This window comes from Cnephaeus nilssonii, assembly GCF_951640355.1.
Source record: "Cnephaeus nilssonii genome assembly, chromosome: 11".
Taxonomy (NCBI): domain Eukaryota; kingdom Metazoa; phylum Chordata; class Mammalia; order Chiroptera; family Vespertilionidae; genus Cnephaeus; species Cnephaeus nilssonii.
Window position 1 is genome coordinate 24,460,907 of NC_137082.1, and position 8,098 is coordinate 24,469,004.

The 8,098-nt window shown below is 45.2% G+C and overlaps 1 pseudogene across 1 annotated transcript; it reads left to right on the top strand.

Moving 5' to 3' along the window:
• Positions 1-7,395: 7,395 nt before the first annotated feature.
• LOC307107451 (large ribosomal subunit protein uL15-like) lies at positions 7,396-7,863 on the top strand (annotated as a pseudogene). The gene has a single exon. The product of its transcript is annotated as a large ribosomal subunit protein uL15-like (transcript).
• The last annotated feature ends 235 nt before the right edge of the window (positions 7,864-8,098 follow it).

Below are 8,098 nucleotides of genomic sequence, written 5' to 3' on the forward strand. Positions count from 1 at the left end.
GAGGCTTGCCTGTGCCTCGGGCCGGCCCTGGGCAGCTGGGGGGCTGAGGGGACTGGGGGACTCTGAGGCAGGTGCACAGAGCGGCCAGGCCCACCTGGGGGCGGGCCCAGCCTTGCCGCATGCCTGCCGCCCCGGTGGGGCTGAGGGGACTGGGTGTTGCCATCTTGTGGCTGTGGGCACCACCATCTTTGAGGGCTGGGCAGTCAATTAGCATATTCCCTTCTTATTGGCTATGGGCGCTGCCATCTTTTGCGATGGCGTGAGGGTCAATTAGCATACTCCCTCTTTATTAGATAGGATTCTACAGATGGGAAGACAAGCTTAGAAGGGTTAAGTCACTTACCCAAGATTACAGAGCTAATCAATTGGGATTCTAACCCAATTCTATCTACCTTTTATTCTTAATGCTTTATTGCCTCTATATTCATAGGAGAAAATACATGTAAAAGTAATTTTAACCTATGAAACACTATCCACAAGAAACTTATTCTTCTAAGGACTATTCCACTCTTTCTGATTTCTCCATTATTCACTCCCACTCCCCATTTGACAAGTGTCAACATAGCATTTTCTCAGTTTCTCTTTCACCACAACTGCAGATCCCAGTCTTGTTATGTGTCCTAAAACTTCCTTTCACCTCATTTGCTGGCCCATTGCACCACAAGACACACATCTGATGGGCCCTCTGTGGAAGAGAAGGCTCTGGTAATGTCATTAACTCATTCACCTGCTGAGTACAAGGTTTATCCAGAGCCACATTTCAACCTTGTCTACTCATTGGAAGATTTAAACAGTCTCAGTGCCTGGACTCCAACCTAGACCAATTAAACTGGGGTCTCTGGGGGTGGGGCCCGGTCATCAATACTTTTTAAAGTTCCACAGGAGATTCTAATGTGCAGTAAAGATTGTGAACACTGACACAGGTTTAATCTCCCTGCTACTGTTCTAATATTACAAAACCCTCCAGAATGGCCCTGACATCTGTGTCTCTCCAGTATGCTTCCTGGACCATCCACATTCAGTAGAAGCTTATTGAATGTTGTCTACCAGGGGACTGAGATTTCATAGGGGTCTTATAATGATTTTCCTCATAGGGAAGTCACCCTAAATGAGCCACCAGGGATCATTTATTCTCCAAATCCTGCTTGGGTCCAGAAGCAAGTCAGAAGGAATTTATTCTTTGACATGTGAATCAAATTGGCTATGTTCTTTTGCTTTCTCTGTAACAGTACGCACTATGGAACGCTTATAAAGAGTCTTTTCCCAGCCTGGAAAGGCCTACAAAGGTCTGGGAGCATGAGTTTTGGAATAAAAAGAGCAGGTTTGATGCTCATTTTGGATATATCAGTATCTTATGACCAAATTTCTTAAAATTAAAGAAGTTGGCTGTACAATCACTCCTCTTGGTGGCAGGGGAGAGACCCTAGATAGGTGGCTGTGATTGGCAATAGAGTAAATGTTCTCTGAGTTTTCTTTTACCATGTCTAAGATAAAGTAAAAAATTTGGTAGATCCTTCCCTGGCTGGTGTGGCTCAGTTGGTTGGGTATCATCCCATGCACCGAAAGGTTGCCGGTTCGATTCCTGGTCAGGACACATGCCCAGGTTGTGGGCTTGATCCCTGTTAAGGACAAAGGCAGTGACTGATGTTTCTCTCTCTCTCTCTCTCTCTCTCTCTCTCTCTCTCTCCCCCTCTCTTTCTCTCTCTCCTCCCGCCCCCCTCTCTCTTTCCCTTCCTCTCTCTCTCAAAATCAAGGTAGATACAGTACTTAAACTAAATGAGCCACAGGTAAAAGGTTACTTAAACCCCCCCCCTCAAACCATCTCTACTTCACCTTTTGCTATCTTTTCTGAAGTGAATGTACAATAAAAGAAAATCCAAATGTTACTTTCCCTTGAAGACCTCATTTTCAACACTCTCACACAGGGAGTAAGGAGTCGAAGCTTCTAGATGAGAGAAGAGTGGGCTTCCTGTCTAGGGTGTCAAATCATGTGACACCTTTCATCTCCTTTCCAACATAGGAATTAAGCACAGGTTTACCTCGGCAACCGCACCTCCATGAAAGACAGCGAAGAGGATTTTCAACAGGATTAAATGATATGAATAGCATTCAGGTTTCCACTGGGGTTAGAGCTGGGGGGCGGGGGCACTGCGGCAGCTGCTCAGAGGAGAGAATAAAGGATTTGCTGGAGCTTTGTGACTCGGTGTATCTGCTGAGGATTGATCTGAGAGCCTTTCTTAGCCTCCTTTTCGGGGGAGGAGAAGGGCTTCTTTTCAAAGTCACATTATCTGGCAACAAAGCTTGACCCAAGAGGGTGGTGTTTGGGGGGTTGCACATTTGCTGGGGAGAGAGGTGGGCTCAAAGGCTCCCTCAAGAAGAAGGCATACAGGCCTCAACAGATGGGTCTAGAAGCTGGGAGGGGCTGGGGCTGGGGAGCCCAGCCTCCCTGACTTTCCCAAAACCTCTAACCTCAGCCTTCTCCCAGGTGGCTCCTGCTCTTGGCGGCTATCTCCCTGTGATCCTGAAGTGAGGCTGTCTGTGCTGTGTGCCTGGGAGGCGGGGGGTGGAGGGGGGTGGGCATGGCATGAAGTTCCGGAAGATCACCCAGCTACTGCTTGGGACAGTGCAAAATGGTGCAGCCACTCCTCAAAGCAGTTTCTTATATACACTTACTACCTGACCCCCAAATCCCACTCCTAGGTAATTACCTGAGAGAAATAAAAACTGTGTTCGCACGAAAACTTGTACGCAAATGTGTATGGCAGGTCTCTTCATAATTGCCAAGATCTCCCAGCTGGGGAGGGATAAACACATGTGGTACATCCCTACTGTGGAATATCACTCAGCAATAAAAAGGGCCGAACTGTTGATTCACTGGGCCCCACGGATGAATCCCCGATGTATTGTGTTCAGTGAAAGAGGCCAGACTCAAAGGTTGCATACTGGATGGCTCCATCTAGTATGTAACATTCCAGACACGGCAAAGCTATAGAGCATAGAGGGAGGGGTTGTCTACAAAGGGGCAGAATGAAGGGATGGGAGGGAAGGAGGGAGGGAATATCTGCATCTCCGTTTTGGTGGTGACTACATGACTGTATGCATTCGTCAAAACTCATAGAACTGGGCAGTTAAAAGAGTAAATATTACTATATGTAAATAAAATAAATTAGTAACAGCTATGTCATGAAAGGTGTCCAGAGGTTTTAAAACTCTCAACCCTTGTCTGGCCAGCATGGCTCAGTGGTTGAGCATCAACCTATGAACCAGGAAGTCATGGTTAGATTGCCAGTCAGGCCATATGCCCGGGTTGCATCAGGGCCCATGGCTGGGTTGTGGGCTCGATCCCCAGTGTGGGGCATGCAGGAGGCAGCCCATCAATGATTCTCTCTCATCATTGATGTTTCTATCTCTCTCCTCTCCCTTCTTCTCTGAAATAAATAAAAATATATTTTAAAAAAATAAAACTCCCAGTCCTAGTAGTGGCTTTCTATATACTTCCACACACCCCCTTCCTGCCAGTGGTAATCAGGAGGGCAGAGTGGATTGCTAGGGTCCTATCCCATTTTCCTGCAGTTGGTGGACAGGTGACCGTACCCCAGGCTGCTTCCCAGAGATGGTGAGAGGCACAAACAGAGGATTTTCTTACTGACAGTCCCAATTCCTTCCCCTCGGCTCTTTCTCCTTTCTTCCAAGAAGAATATATGGCCTTGGCATTCCTTCCCGGATTCCTTCTTCTCATACAAATTCCCCTTTTGTTTCCTCTTCAAATTCTTCATCGACAAATTGAAAGGCAAATTGTACTGTGTGTGTGTGACATGATCAAAGGACCATTCAGAACCTCCACTTCCTGCCCAGGGACATCCCAGTCTGTGCCCCAGTGCCAACGGGGCTGAATGCCTCACTCCTCCAAGTGTGTTCCAGGACCAGCAACATCAGCACTGCCTGGGAGCTCGTGGGAAATGCACTCTCAGGCCTGCCCCCAGCCCTATGGAGTAAGGATCTACCTTTCCACAAGATGCTCAGGGACTCACAGGCACATTAAAGACCAAGAAGCCCTGTATCCGATACAAGTGTCCATCCTAATGACAGGAGAACTTAGATCCCCAGTAGCTGTGTGGGAACAAGAGGCCCTTGGGTCTCAGCCAACCCTGATTCTTAGTTCCACTGCTTACTCGCGGTGTGCCCCCATCAAGGTGTGTGGCTATAAACATATGTAACCTTTTGAACCTCTGTTTCTTATCTGCAAAATACTAATGCCAATGTCATAGCATTGCTGTGGTTGTTAAATGATGTAATACAGGAAGGCACCGCTACTGCGCCTGGCACAGAGCATAGGTTGCCCCACCCCACTCTTCAACCTACCCAACCAATTTGATATTTGTTGCCAGAACACTGAACTCAAATCCCAAATCAGATGAGACATTTGAAGGACTTAACTGGGCTGTGGGCAGGTGGGAGAGGCCAGTGACTTTGGCAATTGCCTCTTTTCAAGGTAGGCTAGATCAGTGGTAATCAAAGTTTGGTCCCTGGAATAGCACCACGTGGGGACTTTTCAGGAACACAACTTCTAGGGACCTACCCCAGACTTACTAAATGGAAACTCTGTGTTGGACCCTCACCACCTGTTGTTTATTGAGTCGTCCAGGTGATTTTGATACATCCTAGTGGGACTGTCTCAAGTAAGACCAAAAACCTACAATTTCGGTCTTTGTCAAAGGCCTTGTATAAAGAAGAGATATTTAAAGAGGTTTGCTGGAAAGCCAATCTATTCCTTTAGTTTGGACATTACTGGTTTTCAAAGTCAGTACTAAAACACAAGGGTATGTGAAGACATGTCTGGTTCCGTTGTGATGTATATTACCAGCAATTTGCAACTGATTTGTTCAACGAATTCATTCAGCAACTACATATAGTGCTACTGTTCCATGTCAGACACTGCTCCAGGCTTCACTAATAGAATGAAACCTTAGGTGATGCAATCAGGACCAGTCTTGGTTGGTTAATCTACATATTAGTTAAAGATGGAATCGTAAAACATGACATATACAAACCTTTTGCTTTAACATAAAACATAAAAAATGGATGTTTACTTGTCCATCTTTTGTTCTAAGAAAAAAACTTTTGAAGTTACCAATGTTACATCCTATCTCATTCATAGCACATCATTTATAATTTCCAATTTTGGTCTCCCTACATTGGAATGAAAGTTAAGACACTTGGAAAGCCATCTGAATGAAGAATCCTTCTAGATTTTTCAGATTCCCGCCCTCCCCCCCGCCCCCCATTCTTTTAAAGCTATCTTGCTCACATTCGATTTAATAGGAAATTTTTTTAGCTACACACATTTATTTTCATCAGGTCATATTCAAAATAGCTTGCATAAAAGCAACATCTTTCTTTTAGCACTCATTTTATCAGTTTATATAATCATGAATTAAATGATATAATTATGATAACGAGTATAACTGGCATGCCAGGTTTGTAAATCCACCCAAACTGACTATTGGAAAATATAACGTTTCACTCTACTTGGTAACTTAGTCTATTAGCTGCAAGAGCTCTTCATAAAGTGGGTAGCAGCAGCCAGTATTTATTAAAGAAGGTTTGGAGGACATAGGTCAATCCAATGATTTAGGTTAAGGGGAAAATGGTGACAAGAATCTATCATGATTGTTTTCGGGGAGCCTGCAAATAACTTATTTTTTAAGATAATTTGAGCAGACTCAGGATTATTCCTATAATTATGCCTCCTTACCTCACATTTCAGCTTGCTTTCTCAAGTGGAGGCTATTAAGGATGGTCACCTTAGGCTAGGCTTAGCTCACAGGAGTTCACTAATGGCAATCATTACTCATTGCATGCTTGCAAGCAATTTTTGTGGTTCTGTTTTCTTTAAAATTTCACCCATGGAGGCGTTATTAGCTATCTATTGCCACAACAGTGCTGCATAATAAAGCAGATCCAAACTTATTGACTTAAAAGATCCGGTTGTTATTTCCCACAAGTCTATGAGTTGGCTGGGCCAATTCGGCTTATCTCAGTTGGGCTTCAGCTGTGTCCACTCAGCCCGTGGGTCAGCTAGAGACTGACTGATTAGGGAGAACCTCGGCTGTGACCACTCCGTTCTCCACATAATCTCTTATCCTCCAGGACAGTGGTCGGCAAACCACAGCTCGTGAGCCACATGCGGCTCTTTGGCCCCTTGAGTGTGGCTCTTCCACAAAATACCACGTGCGGGCGCGCACATACAGTGCAATTGAAACTTCGTGGCCCATGCACAGAAGTCGGTTTTCGGCCTGGGCGAGTCTATTTTGAAGAAGTGGTTCTAACGCCGAGCCACACTCAAGGGGCCAAAGAGCCTCATGTGGCTCGCGAGCCGCGGTTTGCTGACCACTGCTCCAGGAGGTTAGCCCAGCTTGTCCCATGGCACTGGCAGAGTCTTGGAGCAAGAGGGAGAGAAGTGCGAAATAACTCTGGAGGCCCAGGCTTAGGGTTGGCACTATCTCTTCGGCTTCGTTCTATTGGCCGGAGCAAGTGATGGGGCCAGCACGGATTCCAGGGGTGGGGAAACAGGCTGCACCTCTTAGTGGGAGGAACTGTAAAGTTACATCCCAAAGGGGTGTGGATACGGGGCTAGGAGTAAACAGTTGGGGTGGTTTTTTGCAATTAATCAATCACAGATGCATTTGTAATATGACAGTGGGGAAAGTATAGATGAAGGAGGTTTACAAAGTAAATTTAAATTCTCTCAATCTAAGTTTATAACCTTATTACTATTATCTGTGGAGTGGAGGTCTGGAAGATATAAGGACATTTTAAAAATATGAAGTCTAGTTTGATTTGATATAAGATATCCATATCATCATTTCTTCTTATAAAATTTACATTTTTTAGAAAGTTAAATGGCTTATTTCACTTATTATGTGCTTATACAAGGCTTTTTTAATAAGTACCCTACCTCACAAAAAGAAGGGTTATTAGTTTTACTTCCCAGGAAAAAATTATTGAATTTCATCAAAATCTACACATTTATATGAGAGGAGATCTCAATTGAAAAACAAAGGAAGGAAGGCAGAAAGGCAGGTAGGAAGGGAGGGAGGTTGGAAGAGAGAAAGAGAAACAGAGAGACAGAAAGGGAGAGAGAGAGAGGAAGGGAGGGAGGGAGGGAGGGAGAGAAATCGCCTGTGTCAATGACTTGGGAACTCACAACCTGCAAACTGGAAGACTAGTGAACCCAGAAAAGCTGTACCAATCTTTGGACAGGCCGATTTGTGAATGTCTTTTGAACAACAACAATTAGATTGTTAAGAATTTAATCTACAATCATTTCCTGCATGAGAATTTATTCAGTGACTTAATAAATCGTTGCTGAGCTCTTGCATCTCAGCCACCGACATGCCAACCAGACTGAGGAAGACCCGAAAACTCCAGGGCCACATGGGCAAGCACAGGAAGCACCCGGGGGGGGGGGGGGGGGGGGGCGGCGCGGTAATGCTGGTGGCTTGCATCATCACAGGATCACCTTCAACAAATATCACCCAGGTGACTTTGGGGAAGCTGGTGGGAGGCATCACCATTTAAAGAGGAACCAGAGCTTCTGCCCAACAGTCAACCTGATAAACTGTGGACCCTGGTCAGTGAGCAGACACGGGTAAATGCTGCCAAAAGCAAGACTGGAGCTGCTCCTGTCACTGATGTGGTGCGATGGGCTACTACAGAGTTCTGGGGAAGGGAAAGCTCCCAAAGCATCCTGTCCTTGTGAAGGCCAAGTTCTTCAGCCAAAGAGCCAAGGAGAAGATTAAGGGTGTTGGTGGGACCTGTGTCATTAAAATGTCCACAAGTGAAAAAACAAAAAGTTGCTGAGCAACTATTCAAAAACAAACAAAAAGTCACTGCACTAGGTATTTAGGGACCTTCTTTGGATTAAGCAAAATTATCAGAAAGATGTATACTTGGGACAATATTACCTTTCCTTCCTTAGCTCTTTCACCACCTTGTCCCCAACTCCCACCCCAGCTGTCTTTGAGCAGCCCTCAAGTTTAAGTGTGTCATTCTAAGAAACAGTTGCATTTCTCAGCATTCCATAATGTGAGACCCA